This window comes from Apodemus sylvaticus, chromosome 14, assembly GCF_947179515.1.
Source record: "Apodemus sylvaticus chromosome 14, mApoSyl1.1, whole genome shotgun sequence".
Classification (NCBI taxonomy): domain Eukaryota; kingdom Metazoa; phylum Chordata; class Mammalia; order Rodentia; family Muridae; genus Apodemus; species Apodemus sylvaticus.
In genome coordinates, this window is record NC_067485.1 from 36,549,354 (window position 1) to 36,572,130 (window position 22,777).

Consider the following 22,777-nt stretch of genomic DNA (forward strand, 5'->3'; position numbering starts at 1 on the left):
GAAAATCTGGACCTCAGATGAATGATCTATAAGGTTCCTATTGGCCTAAAAACTTCCTATAAGAGTGTTTAGTAATTTTGCAAGATAGCGTGACTCATCCTAGGAGAGTGGGTTCCTGGCCACTCTGATGACAGATGAAGAGCTGCTTCCCTACACATAGCGTTGCCATCGGTGAGACAATCAATAAATGATCAGGTGCACTGTATGCACACTCCATAGGGAAGGAGCAATTTCAACTCATCAAACACCTTCTTGACAGCCATGATCACGCCAGCATTATCTAACACGTGGGCATTCCCAGTAGAAAGATAAATGAAATAGAAATTTCCATACGGGCTCTGGAAGAAAGGAAAGTACCCAACCTTCGCCTGCTTTTAATGATTGCTGTAATTTACATATGCCAATTTTAATGTGCCTGTGACATCCAGTCGGGGACATTAAGCATCTCCACTACAGAGTGCATGATGGTTAATTTTGACTGTCAGCCTGGTTGGATTAATAATCATATAGGGCGTTAATGAGGCACATCTTGGGGTATGTCTGTGGGAGCTTTTCCAGAGAGGGCTCACTGAAGAGGGAAGAGCCGCCCTGAGTGTAGGCGGCACTCTTCCACGGGTCAGGGTCCCAGATGAAATCAAAAGGGAAAATGGAAATGGAAAAAGTGTGCTGAGTGCTGGCTTGCCCCTCTTCACTTCCTGATCCATCGTGACGAGGGGAGTATCAGTACCCAACTCCACCATCGTGAGCTCCACCATGAACACATGCAGAGACAGACAGACACACATACACAGAGACACACAGACACACAGACACACACACACCCCACACACAGACACGCAGAGAAAGGGGAAGGGGGAGACAGGGAGAGAGAGACAGAAAGAGAAGCAGACACAGAAACACACATTCAGAGACAAGAGACAGAGACGCACAGAAATACACATACACAGAGACAGACAGACAGACAGACAGACAGACAGACAGACACAGAAACACAGACGAACAGAGAAAGGGGAAGGAGGATACAGGGAGAGAGAGACAGAAAGAGAAGCAGACACAGAAACACACACATTCAGAGACAAGAGACAGAGACACACAGAAACACACATACACAAAGACAGACAGACAGACACACAGACACACAGACACACAAAGAAAGGGGAAGGGGGAGACAGGGAGAGAGAGACAGAAAGACAAGCAGACACAGAAACACACACATTCAGAGACAAGAGACAGAGACACACAGAAACATACACATACACAAAGACAGACAGACACACAGACCCACAGACACACAAAGAAAGGGGAAGGGGGAGACAGGGAGACACAGAAAGAGAAGCAGACACAGAAACACACACATTCAGAGACAAGAGACAGAGACGCACAGAAACACACATACACATACACAGAGACAGACAGACAGACAGACAGACAGAGTGGGGGACAGGGAGAGAGAGAGACAGAAAGAGAAGCAGACTCCTGGGCATATACCCAGAGGATTCCCCACCATGTAATAAGGATACATGCTCTACTATGTTCATAGCAGCCCTATTTATAATTGCCAGATGCTGGAAAGAACCCAGGTATCCCTCAACAGAAGAGTAGATGCAAAAAATGTGGTATATCTACACAATGGAGTACTATTCAGCCATTAGAAATAATGAATTCATGAAATTCTTAGGCAAATGGATGGAGCTAGAGAACATCATACTAAGTGAGGTAACCCAGACTCAAAAGGTGAATCATGGTATGCACTCACTAATAAGTGGATATTAACCTAGAAAACTGGAATACCCAAAACATAATCCACACATCAAATGAGATACAAGAAGAAAGGAGGAGTGGCCCCTGGTTCTGGAAAGACTCAGTGAAGCAGTATTCGACAAAACCAGAACGGGGAAGTGGGAAGGGGTGGGTGGGAGGACAGGGGAAGAGAAGGGGGCTTACGGGACTTTCGGGGAGTGGGGGACTAGAAAAGGGGAAATCATTTGAAATGTAAATAAATTATATCGAATAAAAAAAAGAAAGAAAGAGAAGCAGACACAGAGAGAGAGAGACACAGATGCATAGACACACACACACACACAGAGAGAGGGGGGGGGAGACAGGGAAAGAGAGAAGCAGACAGAGAAAAACACACTCAGAAACACACACACACACACACACACACACACACACACACACACACTGACTATACCCTTTTAAATTGCAGCCAAAAGGGGGGGGGGGGGAGGAATCATTCTTCCCTCCTTTCCTTAAGCTGCCTCTGTAAGGCACTTACTTTGTCAGTCACTACCACAGGCTCTTTCTTCATGGGTTAATACAGATTGCTGCTGTCATGGGCTCTTAACAGGAACCCCAAGAGACCTTTATCTTCTCCCACTTTTCCTAATAACCCCTTTCTCCAACCACCCCCACTTACCCTGACCTCACCACACCATACATTCTCCAAGGCCACTTCCCTTGTTTTCCAACTCACAGTCTCTGCCCCTTCTCTTTAAGAGTGACCCTTGTGAGCTACCTTCTGGTAGCTGATGCCAGTGAGTCCCCCAGCTCAGGCTGCCTTGAATCCTACTTTCTGAGTCTTTCTGAAACAGCTGCTCCAATATTCTGCTAACTAAGCTCAAGACCCATCAACACTTAGGAAGTTGCCAGTGTAAATCCACCTTGCCCGGTCCTTGGAATGACTAGAACTGCTGTACTTTGAAATAGAATTCTGATCTCTAAATGTGACCCCCCAACTCTTCCTTCTGCCACTTAATTACCAATTACTTGTGACTTTTTCTCAAATTCAAACAGATTATTTATCCATGCGTAAATGAATTTGATTAAAATTTTCATTTAGTGACTGGCCTCTCTTAAGAAAACTTGCAAACTGCTTTAAATTGGAGGTATACAAAAGCTTAATTAGAATTTGAAAATTGGGAACAAAAGAAAATGAGCTAACCAGATAGAGGTTGGATGTAGCCCAAACTGACTTTAATGAGACATGCAATTAAAGAAGATATGCCATTGACTAGAAATACTCTCACTGAACCTGAGGTTCATCAATTCAGTTAGACCTGGGGTGGGGGGGAGCATCAAACTCCAGGGATCAACCTATCTCTGCACTACTTGAGTGTTTGAATGCTTGGCCCACAGAAATTGGCACCATTAGGAGGTGTCACTTTGTTGCGATAGATGTGACCTTGTTAGAGGAAGTGTGTCACTATGGACCATGCTTCAAGGTCCCATATGCTCAAGCTATGGCCAGTATGGAGATTCTGTGTAGTAGTTTGAATGAGAATGGTACTCATGCACTCATAGCCTATATCTTCTGCCTGCAGATCAAGATGTAGAAATCTCAGCTCCTTCTCCAGCACCATGTCTGCCTGTATCCCACGTTTCCCACCATGATGCTAACGGACTAGACTTCTGAAACTGTAAGTCAGCCCAATTGAATACTTTCCTTTCTAAGAGTTGCCACACAGTCATGGTGTCTCTTCACAGCACTAAAAACCCTAAGGCAGGATCTCAATTCAGGCCTTCAACTTGAACAGCTAGCACTTTACTGCCTGAGCTTTCTCCATAACCTCTGTTTTCTTCTTTCTTAAATCCCAAAGTGAAGGAACAGTAGGCACAGATCTAGTGAATTAAGTCAGGATCCCACAGAGCCCCGCGCTGGGTTCAGCATGTGATCTACATGGTACAAATGTACAGGAGCTTGAGTACCACCTCCTAGAAGAAGGGATTCCATGCACACTATAGACCACTAACAGGACACATCCTCAGTGCCCATCATATAAGGTGCAACCCACATGATGTCCAGAGATCATGTCTGCATGGAGATGCAATGATAAAGGAAGAACTGCTTGAAAATAGAGATTCTGTGTAGTAGTTTGAATGAGAATGGTACTCATGCACTCATAGCAGTTGATGGAACTGTTTGGTAAGGATTAGGAGGTGTGTGTGGGTGTGTGTGTGTGTGTGTGTGTGTACTTGTAGAGTAGGATGTAAGCTCTTGGCTCCTGCCTAGCACCATCCCTGCCTGCCTGCTGCCTGCTGCCTGCTGCCTGCTGCCTGCTGCCTGCCATGATGGTTATAGACTAACCTGGATCTACAGGCTCCTAATAAAGCTTTCTTCTAATAAATCGCCTTGGACATGGATGGTGTCTTATTAGAGCAATGGAAAAGTCACTAGGCCTCTGTGTTTCCACCTGCAAGCACTAAGGAAAGTTGTGTACAGTTACTGTCTAATGCCTCAAATGACTGATGACTACCCCATATCTGCAGTGAATTCAAAGAGCACATACCAACACACATCATTTTCACAGGCAGCATGGCCTCACAAGACAGCCTATGCTAGACAGTTAGAAGTACCTGGGTTAAGTTCTTATTCACATACATAGATGGCCAGTGATTCAAGACACATTCTTCTAATTCCTTAGCTATAAAACAGAAGTATAAATCTGTGATGTACACACACATACATATAATCGCACCAGAGGTAATTGAATAAATCGTGTGTGGTGACATACACACACATACATATAATCCCACCAGAGGTAGGTGAATCCCTTTTGAGGCTAGCTTGGTCTAGACATCAAACTCCAGGACTGTCAAGGATACAGAGAGACCTTGTCCTAAAAAAGAAGAAGAAAAAAAGAAGCTGATGACTGGATGATGATGATGATGATGATGATGATGATGATGATGATGATGATTACATAGAAATACAAATATCTCAGAGTTGTAGAAATAATTCTTTGGAAAGGGCCTGACAACTATCTTGGTGTTTTGGGATATAAAAACTCACTTTGAGCTAGGTAATGTGTAAACAACAAAAACAGTTCTAGAGGCTGGAAAGTCCCAAGTCAAGTTGCCAGTAGACTTTGTGTCTTCTAGATGGTGCCTCCTATACTTGGCAGAAGTTCCTTCCACTTCTTTTTACAGGGACATGAATTTCCTTCAAGAGAGCAGCCCTCTGTTACTACCAAGTGGGTCAAGTGATTTCATTACAATTCCAGAGAAGACTCAAGCATTCCACCAGCAAAATCGAGCAAGCTGTCTGTCAATCACTCCACCTAGGTCCATACACTATCAGGGCTATTCCATTCCTAGAACCCTGGAAAGTGACCTTCTATCTTTCTCCCTGTCCTCAGTCACCTTGCCTGAGGGAGAGGGAAGACTGATAGGAGAACACTTTCTTCCTCTTGAGAGACCAAATTACCAAGGACTCACCCTTTGACCCTTTCTCCTGCTTCCAGCCCACAGGCTTCTGTCACCTTCCTATTGCACATACACACATGTACACACACACACACACACACAAGTCAAGTACCCCCAAAGCATTCCAGTAGCATTACCTGCAACTGAGGCAGAGATCAGCTCAGCCAAGGATATAGAAGCACCTACCTAATCTCTGGGTCCATACTGACACTTCCATGTTAGCTTTGCTGGAATGTGAAGGCTTAGAGAGATAGTGCAGTGGTTAAAAGAACTGGCTGCTCTTCTAGAGGACCCAGGTTCAACTCCCAGCACCCACATGGCAGGTCACAACCATCTATAACTCCAATCCCAGGAGTTTCAGTGTCTTCTTCTGGTCTCTGCAGGTACTCAACACACGAGACACAAACATACATTTAGGAAATCACTTATAACCAGCATGGGAAACTGAGTGTGTCCTCAAATTTTAAAATGTTAGTGTGATGGCTCAGTGGAAAAGGGTGACTTTAGACTGACACCAGCATGGGTGACAGCTTTTTAAAGCTACACCTCTGGAGCTCCAGGCTCATCCTGCAGGCAGCAACTGCTGGGGACTCTCCCCTACTCAGGCAACAGTTTACTGCTTATATAGTCTTGGGGCAGGGCCTGTGGATCCTGTAACTTTCTGAGTTTCCTGAGCCTTGTAATGTGTCATTAGATTCCTGATACTGTGAGCCTCCCCTCCTCCCTCCAGCAAGGAGTGAGTGCATCTTCAATTCAGAGGAAATGGTTTTACAACACCTGGTACTAGAAGAAAAATGAATGGATGACTAGGTGAAGATGCCCTGGTGTGTGTGTGTGTGTGTGTGTGTGTGTGTGTGTGTGTGTGTGCATGTGCACACACATGAAGTTGAACAGAAGCCATAAAGAACTGAGCCAGCTATATCCTGGGGTTAGAGAATGAGGTAAGGAGAGGATGGTCCTATCTAAGGCAATGTCACACGTTGATCAGTGGACAGCGATGAGTAGGCAATTAACCCAGTGTGACTGTGCTGGAAGGCCACAGTGGGCCACAAGTATTCAGGACACAAAGAAACTGCTCTCAGCTGAGCTCTGGTTCACAATGAAATAACCTGGTTCCTCCGGCAAGGCTTCGGGTTGGGCCTCCCTGACTTGAAGAATGACTTCCCCTGTGCGTCTACTAGTCTCTCTTGCTTCCACAGGGTTGGTCTGCCTGCTCCCACCAACTACCAAATGGACGACCAAGCACACCAAGCCACACTTTCTCTGCCGGGGCTGAAAGTCTTCAGGTACCTCTGCACTCCCTAAGGGGAACCACCCTCATCTGTCCATCTGGATACCCCCCAGATCCCCAGGCAACACCTGCCGGCCTGAATGTCTGCTTGTCCCGTCTCGATACTGCCTGTGTGTGTTTCCATTCATTTATTCTTTAGGGGGGTAGGGAACAAGTTTTGTTCATCTTTGTAAATGCAGTGGTTTATTTTATATGCCTATTTGTCTAGAACCAAGTACTCAGGTATCACTCGAGTGTTTGATGTTTCTAAGAAGGTATATTTTAGTCAAGATTAACATAAATGGATGGAATGAAACAATGGGCATTACTGAAATTAGTCTAGTAAAAAGAAACTTTTCTTAAGGGGGTGGGGCTAATCCAACAAGTAGCAGAGAGGTTTCTACCGGCAAGCAGTCCTCATCTGAACTTGAGCTGCAGCCTGCCGGGGTCTCCAGCCTGCCAGCATGCCTGTAAATATTTGGACTAACCAGACCTCCACACCATATGACTCAGTCCTTTAAAATAAACCCAGATGGAGAGAAGAAGAAATGGACAGATCATCAGCTATAGGAATATTTACAAAATCTCGCTGATCCAGGCTAGTACAAGTCATAGCATGCAAAACAACACAAATTAATTTTACTTACAAGATGGTTCAACAATTAAGATTATTTGCTGATAAGCCAGTAGGGTGGCACATGCCTTTAATCACAACACCCAGGAGGCAGAGGCAGGTTATCTCTATTAAGTTGGAGGCTAGCCCTGCCTACCAAGCAAGTTCTAGGCCAGCCAGGGCTACAAGAGACTATCTCAAAAAAAAAAAAAAAAAAGCAAATAAAACAAAACAGCAGTTCCCACACAGGTGGCAGGTGGCTCTTCTGACCTTCACAGGCACCTGTAGGCAGGCACATGGTACACATATATACATTCAGGCTATTGCATAAACAATAAAAATAAGTAGGTAAAATTTTTTCTTGACACATTAATTTTATTCTTTAAGATCCAAGGACTTTCACCATTTTTTTCATACCACCACCTGAGCCTACCTGTCACCTTCTTTTGAAAGATGAAGGCTAAAATTTACTGACTGATTGCATGCCTAAAGCCTCACCGGTGGGTTCTGATATGTGACCAGTTGCTTCTAACTCAAAGCCTCTGATCAATATGTGGTTAGAAGGAAACAGTCTCAGATTCACTGCTGGCACACACCTGCCTGCATCCCCATGCATGGACAAGGAGGATACAGTTTCCTTAGCTCTTTGCTCCCCACATTACCACAACTGACGCACCTGGCCAGCCCACTGCCTGGGTACTCTGCCTTCACTCTCCAGGTCCAAGCACTTGAAGATCCACACAGCTCATCCCTCCTACAGCCAAAGATGAGGAGGACTTGAGAAACAGAGGGCAAAGCCAAGCACAGTCCTAGGTAGAACGGGAGGCCGGTGGCTCAAACTGAATGACTTGGGACCCTGGCTGACCGCGAAGCTCTGAATCAGGAGAGTCCACTGAAGGCCAGCCCGAAATCCCATCACTTGGATAGCGCCGGTAAGAAACCCTTCAAGGCATGAAAAGGCGTGAAAACTGTGGCTTACCATGGGATTTAAGAGAACTGTATGAGAAAATATATACTTCCAAAATGAAATTAAACCAACCAGAAATTCAGAAGGAAATCCACACCACAGAACCTGGGATCAGTCACAAACGATTGGTTCTAGTTCATTGAACAGCTCCACTCTCTGCCTTCCAAAGAGCGAAGCAGAAGGGGTTGGCATGGTGACCTGTTCAGCTTTGGGCAAAAGCTACAGCTTGTAAACACAGTTATAAACTACCTACCGAGGTGGTCAGAAATGCTTATGACAAATTTAAACATCTTTAGGATAAAAATAGCTTTGCATATTTATTCCTCTAAACTGTCTTTGACTTTCAACTCCTTCATTCAGATATTAACAAAGTCTTCCCAAGAACACCAGAGAGAATTCCTAAGTTGCTTGGAATGTTTAAAGACCAATTAACAACTCCATTTGCAGGAACCTAATTTGGATGTTTAGCCTTCTCTTTTATTTCTTTTCTTAAATTATTTTTACTCATTCATTCATTCATTCATTCATTCATTTAAGATAGAGTCTTACTGAGTGAGCTGGAACTCAAGGTGTAGGCCTCAAACTGACACCCATCCTCCTGCCTCTGTCTCTGAAGTACTGAGTTTAATGGAGTGTGCAGTCCCCTACCCCACCCCAGGCCTAGCCTTCTTAATATGGTTATATTTTACTGACTCTGAAGAGAAGAACAGAATAAAAAGCATGCAAAATTGGAAAGAATATGACTTATGTCAAAAAATATCTCAGTGTCCTTGGGCAATGTATCAAATTAGGATGTGCCTGGGTCTTATCAACAATAAAGTAAGGAAAGGAATATGACTATAGGTGTGGTAGTTTTTAAACTTCCTAATCAAAAACAAATAAAACATGTCATAGGCATCTAAACGGCGCACCCACAGCACACTAAATGAGGTGTGGTCACCAAGGCAAAAATGCTGGGGCCCCAAAGCATTCACATACTTCTTTCCATACCCTTTCTGAAGAGATTCAAGTTCTACTTTTATAAACTGAAAACAATTTACCGAGCTGGAGAGGTGACTCAGTGATTAAGACTGCTTGCTGCGCCAATCATTGCACTGAGCGTGGGGTTCACAATGGAGGAGTTGGAGGGCAGACTGGAGCGGCGGGGGTGGGGGGGGTGGGGGGGGAAGTGTTGCACCCCCACGGGAAGACCGATCGATGATGTCAGCCAACCAGATGCCCCAGGGCTCCCAGGGACTAAGCCATCAACCAAGGGGTACACATGGTTCCAGCCAAAAGGGTGGCTGAGGATGCCTTGTCGGGCATCAGTGGGAGGAGAGGTCCTTGGTCCTGTGAAGGCTCAATAGAGGCCCTAGTGTGGGGAAGTCGAGTGGGGGTCGTGGGAGTGGGTTGGGTGGAGGGGGCATATTCTTGGAGAAAGGGTGTGGGAGGACGGGTTGGAGATTTTCTGGGAGGGGGAAACCCAGAAGGGGTACAACCTTTGGAATGTAAATGAAGAAAAAATCAATAAAAAAATAAAATAAAAAGACTGTTTGCTGCCCTTACAGAGGAATTGTATTCACCTCCTAGTACCTGTATCAGGCAGCTCACAACCACCTGTAAGTCCAGTTCTAGGAAACCAAATGCCCTCCTGCGACCTCCAAAGACAACCCAATAGGCACACACCCCAGCAAAGACACCACATACACGTAGTCCAAAGCTTTTTAAAAATATTTTTGAAAACTACAATAACAAAGGATTCATCGATCTCTGCTTTCAACAGTGAAGGGGGATTATAATGTGGACTCCTAGGTCACTGGACTCACTTATGAAAGAAGTGTTAAAGGAATAATGCCCTTGGGTTTTCTGCCTACCATGGAAACTGGAGCGGCGAATCAAGTATTGCACATGTCTGTAATTCCAGCACTTGCGGCATGAAGGCAGGAAGGACAGGAAGCGAGAGCCAGCCTCAGCTACATTACAAGTTTGAAGTCAGCCTGGGCTACATAAAACGTTGCTGAAACGAAAAGAAAGGAGACTTGGAAGAAAAGGGAGTGGAGGAAGAAGCGGACATGCCATAGGTCGGCCATGTAGGTGAACGAACCCACGGGATCCAGAGGAGGACTCCCGGGTGTAACAGACTACGCTAAGAGCCGCAAAGGAAACCAGACACAGACCTACAACTCAGAGACCGCTTCAGCCTTGGAAACAGTAAGCTGCCTGGTTGCTGTGGCAGACAGGAAATGTCCAAGGGAGTAAAAATGTGGACCAAACCCCTACAGGGGTAAAAGCTCAAATGACCCTTTGTACAAAGCTCAGACTCTGTCTGTGACCTGGAAAATCCTGCTTCCTCATACTGCCCCTCAGCGCACCCCGGGCAGCTTCTAAGACTATCAGAAAGATGAGAAGCCGACAACAGTGTGCGAAGACCCAGGATGACAGGGTGAGGAGAAGCATCGATGACTGGACGTCACGACGTAGAAACGTTCAGTCCCCGAGAGACCCACGTCCCTCTGGCTTTGGACCCCGCCCACCATTTGACTATTTCCATCTATTACGGTTTTTCTTAATGGGGGGGGGGGGTGGGAAGCACATCAGTGCTCTTCCGGTGTGTACCCGGAAGTAACTCTAACTCCCCACCAACCCCAATCCCCTCCCAGTGAGTTCAGTCCACCAAACTCCCAGTCTACCTGTCTTCATGTTAACTTCACTTTGTCTCTTACAGCTTCTCCAGTTTCGTGGTTTCGTCACATCTGCCGTCCAACACAGCCAATTTCTTTCTCTCTTTAAAAAGCATTAAGCAAACATCTCTTGCCCTTCCTGCCATCTTCACCTCTCTTCTTTGAAGCTATTAGATTTACCTGTGATCGGTTCACTATACGAATGGTCATTCCCTCTCCCCTCAGCCCTTCATGAACTCATCAATTAGCTATCTTCACAAAACTCCCTCCTTCACTAACCCCAATTTTCTTCTCAGGAAATTTTAACATTCCCCCTCATCCTGTGGGCCTGAAACACTCATTTCCTTGCTAAATGGCCTCTGGGACGCCATCTCTCTTGGGGATCCTCCATTGCTCTGACAATGCCTGTTCAGTGTCAAATGCTTTCCTCTTAACTTTTCCTCTGCCACATTTCAGTGTGCTAATGTCCTTCCAAAAGCCCCCATAACCCACCTACAGAGGGACATGACTTGACTTGCACAGAGCAAAACATTAGGTGTGACCCACCTGCTCAGCTACTGAATCATGCAAGGGACAATGGTGGAGAGCAAGTGCCCTGGTCATTGCACAAACCCAACCAGCCAGTTACCAAGCAGCTGAGGATCTGATGTGTTCCCATGCTTACCCAAATATTCTCAAGTCATCCTGCTCTGAAGCATAAACACCAAAGACTAGATAAGAATGGAAGGCTGGAATTCAAATGGCCTCAAAATTTAGACTGCACTGCTGGCCAGCCATGGAACCAACACAAGTCACTTACCCAATGGGGCTTTTGATGGGGAAGGTTCTTTCTTACCACATAAAGATGCTTTGTGGTTTAAAAGAGATAATGTGGTAATAAAGGAAGTCCCCAATTTGAAAGTCTTACTCACAGCTCTGTTAGCAGTATAGCCAGAAACTGAAGGCAACGTGGGCAATATACCCCTGTGTAAGGCACGGAATAAGGATACCTCAGGTCAGACTTTTCAGGAAGTAAACATTATTTCCAGACCTGGGCATGGTAGCCCATCCTTAAAATCCCAGAAACTGGCAGGCTGAGACCCGCACCCCCCACCCCCCACCCCACCCCACCCCCTATCCCACCCTACCCCACCCCCAACCCCCACTCCCCACCCCGCAAAAAAATAAATAAATAAATGCTTAAGGATCAAGGTCAACCCAAGGCATATAAGCATTCCAGGCTGGTGGAGGCTACACAGTGAGACTCTACTAAAAAGGCAAAAATCAGTTTTTATTTTCCTTTAGAAGAGACAAAAATTACATCTTTTTATGTATGGCTAAAAGGAAAGTAAACCTGGAGGCTCTTTGGTTCAACATCTGTTTCAGAAGACAATGGAAGGAATTTGCATAGGCAGAGCCACTTGGGTGATGACAACCATGAACCCACCATGTTCATCACCCCAGCATCTCAGAGATTAAAAACAACAACAATGATGATGACAACAAAAAGAAACAGTCTTTATCTACCAACAAGAGCCATGCCTTTCAAAGGCTTTGGCACTTCCTGGATACATCAAGCTTCCTTGAATTTTGATCATAATTCCATTCTCCAATTTCACTACAATCAAAACCACCTTCTTTCTTCCAATCGCTAATCCATATATCTTCCCCTGTGCCTTCTCCTAACCCCCCACCACACTCCCTTTTTTCCCTGCCTTAAAGGTCCTTATAACCCTGACTTGAGTTTAGAAACTACCCAAACACATTTCACACTGCCTCCCTGCCCCTGCATCCCAGACATTCACTAGGAAAACTCAAAGGACAGGCTGAAATCTAAGATGGCAAGATGAAGCTGTCCACCTTAGACCACTGAGAAGTCAGCACCCAGGATCACAGGGGTAGCTCAACGGTAGAACATTTACCCAGCATGCACCAAGCCCTGGGTTCTGACCCCAGAAGCACTAAAATAACCCTAAGATAATTCTTGAGAGATAACTCTTTGCCTGTGTGTTTTAACAAGGAAGACTTTTTCTCGGAGTTTCAAAACCGTGGAGCAGATAATATGTGCTAACCAAACATTTACTAAACTAAAGCTTTCCCAAGAGTTGGCCACACCACCTGAATTCACAGTCGGCCCTTAATGCACTTATCATGTGCTCTTGCTACAGAGATAAGGCTCTGAAAGTTTAACTGGCTTGCACTAAAAAAAAATAAATAAATAAGCCTAGAAGGAAATCTCCATAAACCAATTCGTGTTATAACTGCCATCACTGAGCAAGGTGAGGTCACAGACAGATCTCAACAGGAAACCCAGAAGTCCATCACCCAGCCTGGCTCTGAAGTTTTGTCTGTTTTCATTCCATCAGCTTGCCACTCCAAACCCCTTGCATTGGAAAAAACAGAGTCGCCATGTATGCCGACCTCTGCCAGAAGCTGAACATCCTGGAGCTTGAGAGACGGCTCGGCAGTGAAGAGCATTCCGTCCGTCCATCAGAGAGGAACTGAGTTTGGTCGCTACAAGCTTATCAGCTGCTGATGGCTCCCCATAACTCCAGCTCAAAGGGAATCTAATGCCTCTGGTCTCCACAGGCACCTGCCCTCACATGGGAGAGTGAGGCTTCTAGGAGACCAAAGAAAGCGGCAATCAAAAGCAGCACTCCAATCCAGGATCACACATCAGCATTTAGTAGTGACTTACAGAGAGATGGATCCCTGTAGCCCAGCGCTGGAGTTAGGGGCTCAGATGCAAGTCTACACAGAAGGGAGCTCAAGCCAATCAGAAGGCTGTGACTTCTCAACCTCTCATAGTGCTAATCTCTCAAATGCTAGCAACATGTCAGTGTCAGTTAAGAGACAGAGTGTCAATGGCTGTACTGAAACTCTTGGCTATCTCAATACTTTGTCCTACAAGGGTTGGAACACTTGCCAAAGTCACCTGACTGGCCTAAATGGTGCCTAAGAGGGCTGTAATTATCTCAAGTCAGATACCTGCATTCCTTATTAGTAGATTACAGCACGGACCTCCGGTGGTTTGAACAACATGCACTTAAAAGGTCCTGTAATGAGGAGACTGAATGGAGAGAGGATGGCGGCAACTTTCTATGATCATTACCAAGGTCAGAACCTACGGAGAGACCTGTGAGCTGTGCCAAACGCATGAAGGGATGCGTGGGTGGATCTCTGTGGTTGAGGGTTAGAGAAAGAGAAGTTAAGAATTGTTCATTCTCAAAGATTACCCAATCAGGAGCCTGAAGACTGAAGACAAGCTAAAGTTCTTTCATCATCACAGAAATGACTTAAGATGTAGGCAAAGATTTTAATAAAGCCAACTGTGAGATGAAAGTAAAATTAAGCACAATTACACACTGATGCAATTGCAGATTAATGTTCCAATCTTTTAACCGGAAAATCCGGTGGTGGCTGGGGGTATAGCTCAGTTGAAGAGCACTGCCCAGTGTGCGCCCTGAGTTTCCTCCCCAGCACAAGGAAAATTACGAAAAGGAGAAGGGGAAGAGAAACAGAGGTGGATGAAAGAAGAAAGAAAATAAAGAAGGAGGAGGGGAGGGAAAGGAGAGGAACGGAAAGGAGAAAGGGAAAGCCTACCAAAATACTGGTCCTAGTTCCCTTTCTATCAGTATAGTAGATAATGAAGTTGATCAGTAGAATAAAACTAAGAATCCTAGGTTATCGTTAAAAGGGATGGGCTTTATGCAAGAGTCTCCAAATAACAAGAAATGGACCTGCACTCACCCCATCAACATCTCCCACTAGTTGACTGGACTTGCTACAGCCAAAGAACTGTTTTGACACATATTTACAACTAGATGAAAGTTAACAGGGATCAGACTCCTGCATTGGATCCAAATAGAACCGGCTGGAAACAAAGTCACCCTTGCAAGGTCTCCACCGCTCAACTCCTCCATCTGAGCACCACATCAGCTTCAAGATGTACCACGGTTGTTACATGTATACTACATGTGTGCCTGGATGCTAACTACATGCACACAGCACATCACCCCAGGGGCTAAGGCTATTGCATGTACACTACACACCACCCCATGTCTTAAGCTTAGCACAGGCACACTACACACCACAGGCTCACTTTGCTCAGATCCTGAAAGTCCATAGCTGGAGGTGCTGCACACTGTACAGTGCTGGAATATTCCACGGTCTCTGTCCCTTTCTCAAGGTAAAGCTTGCTTAACTTTCTCATTCTGAAACATTTTTTTACAGAGAACTGGCCAAACAGTCAATTCCCACCTGGGCTTTATCCACCCGTCCTAAAACTAACATCTTACCTGACCATTTTCAAAAAAAAAGAAAAAAGAAAGAAGGAAAAAAAAGGAGTTAACTCAAACAGGGCTCTTAGGTTTTAGTCTGAACCTATAGACAATAAGTATACATATGCATGGTATACATGCATATGCTGTAACAGGATGCTCCCAAAAAGGTACATTATACATAACAATTAAATTTTAATAATTTTAGCATATCTGTCACTTCACATTTAACATTCCATCACACTATGAATATCAAAAGCCTCCTCCCACTTTGAAATACACAACATATTAATTGTTTGCTTCAGAAAGCTTTGGAGAAATCTTTACAGAAACACTCAACTCAGTTGAGTATGATTGTGCACCCCTGTAATCCCAGCACTTAGCAGCTGGAGACGGGAGGATCTGCAGCTAACAACCCCAGCTGCATAGGAGTCCGAGGTCAGCCACAGCGACATGAGACTCTTTCTCTCAAAAAAACAAAATGCCACTAGAAACGCAAACTTCGTATCTGTCTGATAGTTTGTTCATAATCACATAGGCTTTCAGGGTTATGGGGTTTTGCAAGGAAGGTCAGCAGTACATGCCACTTGCACAGTTTCAGGGTGACCTGCTGTGGACACAGCCACCTCTCCCAGTGTGAGCACTTGCTGAGGTGACACCTACCTGACTCTACTATAAGGTTATTTGCCCCAGTCTATTCTCACACTATGCTATTCAGAGTGGTAATGGAGCAGAGTGCAAATTAACGAGCATCCTATAGAAGGTTCTAGATGTTCTGTGTAAAATACATGGCACTCTATACCTCTACATCTCTTCTGAGAGGACCCGACTCCTCAGCTTCCCTCCGCTTATTTATCTAGGCAGCCTCACTTCCTGGTGTGAACGGACAGAACGTTTGCTTTGCACTGTAAGTTATATTGCGGAATGCATATCATCGCTAAGTAGGCTATGTTGTAATCTTCTCTTGTATATCCTCCCCTGGTCTTAGATTTCTTTCTTTATTAGTTACACTTTGCTCCAGGATTCCCTGTTTTCAACCAGCTCCTGAGACTGTCACTGTCATGTATGAATTTATTTATTTATTTATTTATTTATTTATTTATTTATTTATTTATTTGGTTTTGATTTGGGACACTTCTATACTTTCTGGAACTACAAAAAAAAAAAAAGACAGAGAAGACAAAAATCCAGGTTTATATTATAGATTTCACAGTTGAGCCATACAAGTATTCCTCCAAGGCCTCCAGGTTCTAGTGATGCAGAAGAACATTAGTAAGATGATCTAAGATAAGGAACACGCGCTGCTGATGGGGTTTTATTCTCAGCTTACAAACTAAGGAACTGTAAGTGTGTATGCCAACCTTTGAATCTTCAAATATCTATATTTTTCTTTGTAATTTTCTGTATTTATATTAAGCTAAGAATGTGTATATACCGACTGATTGGCCATTTCCATGTACACCTGGTCTAGAAAAAAAAAGAGAGTTCTTAGGGCCAGTGACATGGCTCAGTGGGTAAAGACACTTGCCACCAAGCCAGATGACCCTGATTTCGATCTCCAGGACCCGCATGGTGCACGAGAACCAGCTCCCACAGGTTGCACAATCAGGCCTTGGTGCTAGGCCAAGACAACAATGCCGACTCCCCTGAGGACATCAGTTCACATCACACGTAGGAAATGCTGCTTAAATGAGCCTGTTCTAAGAAATTCCCTGAGATTCTGGCAAGAGTCAAGTCAAATTATGTCAAAAGGTTTGCCCTGTACCCCTGCATCTCAAACATCTCCATGGAAGAACTCAAACAGAGCATAATGACCCAGCCAAAAATCACCAAAGACCCTGGGTGTGAGGTGCCAGTCCCAAAGAATCACACGCAGCAGAAGTCTGCTCAGAGGCAATGTCCACAGGTGGGCACGAAGAATGGGGTTGCCTGGGCTAACAGGAGAGGAAAGGCAGGGACAGGATGTCCCAGGAGGAGTAGCCTGCTAATGAGACAGGGCTTTTGTTCAGAGGGAACCAACGGTTCAAGAATTAGGTTGCGGGCCCCTGGTTCTGGAGAGACTCAGTGAAACAGTATTCGGCAAAACCAGAACAGGGAAGTGGGAAGGGGTGGGTGGGAGGACAGGGAAAGAGAAGGGGACTTAAGGGACTTTCGGGAAGTGGGGGGCTAGAAAAGGGGAAATCATTTGAAATGTAAATAAATTATATCGAATAAAAAAAAAGAATTAGGTTGCGATAATCGTTGGGCGACCTTATAAGTGCATTAAAAATATATAAAATAGGTGAATCATGGGGTATGAAATAGTAGCACAGAAAGGGAAATCAGTAAAAATAAAAATAAAAATAAACCCTCTGCTGTTATTTAATAGTTACGACATAATGTTGATGGTTTCCGTTTTTATAAATACAGCAATGATGATGGAATTTTCTCAGGAGATGTAGAGAGCTCCTTAGGAGTTAGTGGAACAAAGAAATTGTCATTTATGTTCAAGGACCTCTTCAGGAAATGAGTCGAACTGATATTCCACTGGCTCCAATAATGTCATCCCATCCTGATACCACACCACTGATACCACACCTTACCCCACTGATACCACACCTTAACCCACTGATACCACACCCTACCCCACTGATACCACACCCTGCCACATTGATGGTAGCCCACTGCACGCAGCTGTCTAAGCCACATGCTGAGGTCTTCCTGAGCCTGAACTCCCTGGGGTCTTTCTGATCACAGCTTTGCGCCCGACTTAGTTGCCACATCTCCTTACTTCTGTTGACTCCCCTCAGTCTTTGGCCAGCCTGGTTTTCCTGGAGCGATCTCCCTTGCTCATTCCTAACACCTCCCACTCTTCTAGAAGCTACCATATGGAACCAAACCTAGACACACACTACTCTAAAGGTGTTTGAAGGTCACCATGGACGCAGAATGTGGCTTTTCAGCTCTGATAAAGCCGTGAGTCATTTATCTCTAAATTGCTTTATCACCCACTGCTTCCCTTCAGGTTTTCACTATAATTTCAACAAACTAAGGCACACAATCATAATTCATTATTCACAACCGTGAGTCAGGGCCCCACCTTGATGAAATGACTGTTTTTCATTTACAACCTCATTATGCTATAAACTACGACAACAAAACCCAGCAGTCAAAAAGAGCCATCTCTTAAAACACTCTAAGTGCTTAAATGGAAAGATGACAAATACAGCAAATTAAGCTTGGTAAAGTAGGAAATTAACCATAAAATGGAGAGTGTGGGCTAGGGGCATAGCTGGCTTGGTTGACAGAGTGCTTGCCTACTGCACACAAGGCTCTGATTTTGAGACCCAGCGTCATCACATAAAGCAAGTGTGGTGTTGCATGCCTGTAATCTCAGAACTGGAAAGGTGGAGGCGGGAAGATCAGAAGTTCAAGACTATCTTCCCCACACATACGGAGTTTGAGGTCAGCTTAGAATACACGAGACTCTGTCAAAAAAAAGGCAGATTGGGCTGGAGAGATGGCTCAGCGGTTAAGAGCACTGACTGCTCTTCCAAAGGTCCTGAGTTCAAATCCCAGCAACCACATGGTGGCTCACAACCATCCATAACAAGATCTGACACTCCCTCTTCTGGAGTGTCTGAAGACAGTTACAGCATACTTACATATAATAAATAAATAAATAAAAAAAAAAAAAAAAGGCAGATTATACAAAATGTTTACAAGTCTGAAAGAAAGAGCAGGTAAGTAAGGTTGGCTTCTACAACCTTCACCACCCCATGTCCACACAATAAAAAAAAATTTAAGAAAAAAATTAATTTTACTTTCCCTACACAATCTACCCACATCCAAACATTTGCTTCCCTCTTGTTAAACAGCCTATAGGTAAACTGACAGCTAATGCTGGGAGACCAGGCCAGTGTTCCTTTTGAATGGAGAGAGTGATTAAAAGTCTTATCCTTGAAAGACAAGAGTGAACAGCTGTTCTCTCCAAAGGTCAATCCATTCTGGTCAACCCACACCAAAATGAACCCCTTTCATTTGGAAAAATAATAAAACTGTCAAAGATACTGCTACAGCCTTTACGCCAAGACCAGTGAAAAGCAGAAATGAAAATGAAGGTTCCCAGTGTGGTCCTGACTCTAAATGTCGTCCTCTATATAGCCTAAAGCCAGCCGGCCCATCCTTGATACCAACAAAGACACTGGAATCACACAGCTAAGTGGGTCTGAGAGAGCCTAGTTTCCAAAGTTTCTCGTTGTTTGGCTAAAATCAAGTGTAGCATGTGTTCTTAGCAGTTTAATATCTGGTGTGTCATTTATCTGACAACAATATATTCAATGGATTTTTTTTTAAACAAAAAGACTCTTCTCCAGCATCCAGCTGGTATACAGTGCCTCCAAGAATGACGCACTTCACCAAATAATAATTGCAAAAGTATCGTTTCCAGTGGATGATCAAGAATTCCAAGCAAGTACTGTGGTCAGTAGGCTAACTACAGGCAGAGTGGTTTTCAGTCTGACACACAGGAGCGCTTGAATTCTGAGGGGACAGCGAAAACAATCTCTCCTCTCACAGTTCCCCGTGAAGGGGAGACCAGGGACTCTCCATATTCCTGGATCAGGTGATCAGAGACCCTGCCCCAGCTCTCTTACCCCCCAAACAAGAGCAGGTCGGTACGTACAAAAGGCCACCGCTGTTCCCGAAAGACTAGAAATGAAACAGAAAGGGCAGAAAGGAGGTCAGGTACCTTCAAAGCTCCTCGTGCTGATACGAATCAGTTTCTAGGAAACAGGGTAAGAACAGAAGAGCACAAAATAGAAGAAGAGAGAAAAAAAAAGCAAGCTGACATCATGTGTGCACAGAAAGCAGGCAAAGGAAAGGCTCCTGGGCACAAGTAGGCACAGACTACCTCCGGGAGGAGATACAGGAGGAAGAGCAATCGAAGAAATGGGCCAGTAGAAAGACTGGCCTTGGCCAGGCAGTGGTGGCGCACACCTTTAATCCCAGCACTTGGAAGGCAGAGGCAGATGAATTTCTGAGTTCGAGGCCAGCTTGGTGTACAGAGTAAGTTCCACACAGAGAAACCCTGTCTCAAAATCCAAAAAAAAATAAAAAAATAAAAAATAAAAATAAAAAATAAAAATAAAAAATAAAACCTGGCCTTCATTATCCATCCTTCTCTCTCTGCCCATGCATTTGATATACTACCAGCATAAAGGCTAATAAAGACTAAAGGTTTGTTTAATTGTTTTTTATTCCCCAAGATGCTGCCTTACTCTATACCAAGGCTAGCCTGGAACTCAACTATGTAACCCAGGCTGGCATCAAACTCTTAGCGATCCTGCAACCTTATCCTCTAAAGTGCTGGGATAATACTCATGAGTAACCATGCCTTATTAAAAAGGTGAATTTTCAAAACTCATCTTCAGCAACAGCAACATTGGTGATAAAGCATTCAATATACGAGAAAGATACATGAAAGATACTCATTGGCTTCAGTAAGTAAGAAAAAGAATAAAACTCATACTTTTAATAAACTAGTACTTTTTAATTAAAAAAAAAAAAGCCTTAGGAACAAAGGAGTTTTGACTGGGACTGGAGACCTTTGGATGGGGCAAGCGCCTTTTTGCAGCCCCTCGCCCAGCACTGCAGCTGAGTCATACTGCTGAGTCACCTGGCACTGGTTGGAACTGCAAACTGATCAGGAAGGACCAGAAGGAAAAAGAAAGAAAAGCCTGAGGTCATTGTTTAGCCTCAGCCCCTGGTGTGACAGTGAGAGTCTGGACAGAGCAGAAAGCAAGCCCATCACATCCTTTGTCCCCTTGCTTTGTCCAAACTGGACCGGAACCTGAGGTCCACAGAGTCCTATGTTGTTTTAGAAGGTGGGAGATGGTAGTGACAACCATGGGAGGCCCTCAGCAGTTCAGCCCAGACATCTGGATTCAGTATTTTAAGCTATGTTAATGCTACCATGAACTTCAAATCCATATCTAAGTCAGACATGATCACAAACACATAAAGGAAGATTAACCACTGAAAACTCAAGTAGCGCTAAAAAAACGGAGCTGAAGCTCAGGTAGTACAAGGAAGTTGGTCAATGATTCACCAAGCTCACTTTTCTTTCAAAGAGAACTAAAAGTACATTAGAAATGGGTTAATGATTCCAGTCACCTGCGGGTAGGAAGTTCAGCTTGGGGGATGGCCGTCTTGTGACAAAATGAATTTTTACTCGAAGCCTAGTCTTGTGCTCCTGGCAAAACTTCTAGAAACTATTATTAGACTGATGAAAGTTTTTCCTATATCTTATCTACTCAGAGGCCTAACTCCCTTAAACAGGAGAACTCCAAAATCCATAACCACTTTTCTGAATAACACACACTGGATGTATTCAAGTTGCCGTCTCCAGAGCTATTTCCAGATTGTATCTCTTCAAATATAATCATTCCCTGCAATTTTTCTTACAGTGTTCAATCAAGGACCATGTCATAGAATATTTCAGAGATTTTTTTTTAGGTGTGATTTGACCTTAGACAGAAAAGAAAAGCATTACACATAGAACACAAATCAGAGACAATTTTTCCAGAAACAGCACAGAAATCAACAATACTATCCAGGGGTGTTCTTCAACTGCACATGATGAGATCAGGAATAGAGGATGCTAAAATTAAACATAATTAAATTACCAGTAACAAGGCCAGACAGCAGAGATAGATCTAATTAGAATGAAATTCAGGTTCTAAATAATACACAGGCCTATTGCCCTTGGACCAAAAAAAAAAAAAAATGCTTCCCAAATTTATCCCAACTTAGTCATTCATTCCAGACCAAGAATGTAAATAAAATTCCATCACAATTCAGCAGACACAGATTTAGGTCCTACTTTGTTGTAAGCATACAAAGGTGCCTCACTCTCACTCTCACTGATTTTACTTAAAATATTTATGGAGGCCTTTGTTGAGAATTAGCTCCAGCATCTTATAAACCAGACAAGGTATGAGGAATCACACACACATTCCAACATCACAGTAGGCCAGTGGCTGCTTGTTTGGTTGTTTGTTTAAATAGGCTTGCAGCAAGCAATGCTTATATAGGTCTCTGTCTTAGTCAGGGTTTCTATTCTTGTACAAACATCATGATCAAGAAACAAGTTGGGGAGGAAAGGGTTTATTGAGCTTACACTTCCACATTGCAGTTCATCATCAAAGGAAGTCAGGACTGGAACTCAAGCAGGTCAAGAAGCAGGAGCTGATGCAGAGGCCAAGGAGGGATGTTTCTTACTGGCTTGCTTCCCCTGGCTTACTCAGCCTACTCTCTTATAGAACCCAAGAATACCAACCCAGGGATGGTACCACACACAAGGGGCCCTCCACCCTTGATCACTAATTGAGAAAATCCCCCACAACTTGATCTCATGGAGGCACTTCCCCAACTGAAGCTCCTTTCTCTGTGATAACTCCAGCCTGTGCCAGGTTGACACACAAAACCAGTCAGAACAGTCTCCTAGGATTGGAATGTAGTTCAGTTATTGAAATACTTGACTAGAATGCATGAATCCCTGGATTCAATTCCTAGCAACCACCCTGTGCTACAAGAAACCTCTTCAAAAAAAAAAAAAAAAAAAAAAACAGACCTCTCTACTCAGGAAATCTAAGCTACTTGGCAAGGAAGTCCTGCCTTTTTTTAACCTTGCATGTAAAGTAATTTTGAGTTTGCTATTTGGATTTTTTTTAATTTATGTAGTCTCTTTTTTATTTGTATGTGTGTGTGTGCCTATCTCTGTGTGTGTCTCTATGTACGTGTGTGTGTGTGTGTGTGTGTGTG

The 22,777-nt window shown here is 44.1% G+C and overlaps 1 protein-coding gene and 1 pseudogene across 1 annotated transcript in view; one reads left to right on the top strand and one right to left on the bottom strand.

Moving 5' to 3' along the window:
• Mboat1 (membrane bound O-acyltransferase domain containing 1) overlaps positions 1 to 22,777 on the bottom strand; it is a 112,807-nt gene that overhangs the window by 78,139 nt on the left and 11,891 nt on the right. The window lies entirely within an intron of this gene.
• On the top strand, positions 19,201 to 19,372 carry LOC127665357 (uncharacterized; annotated as a pseudogene).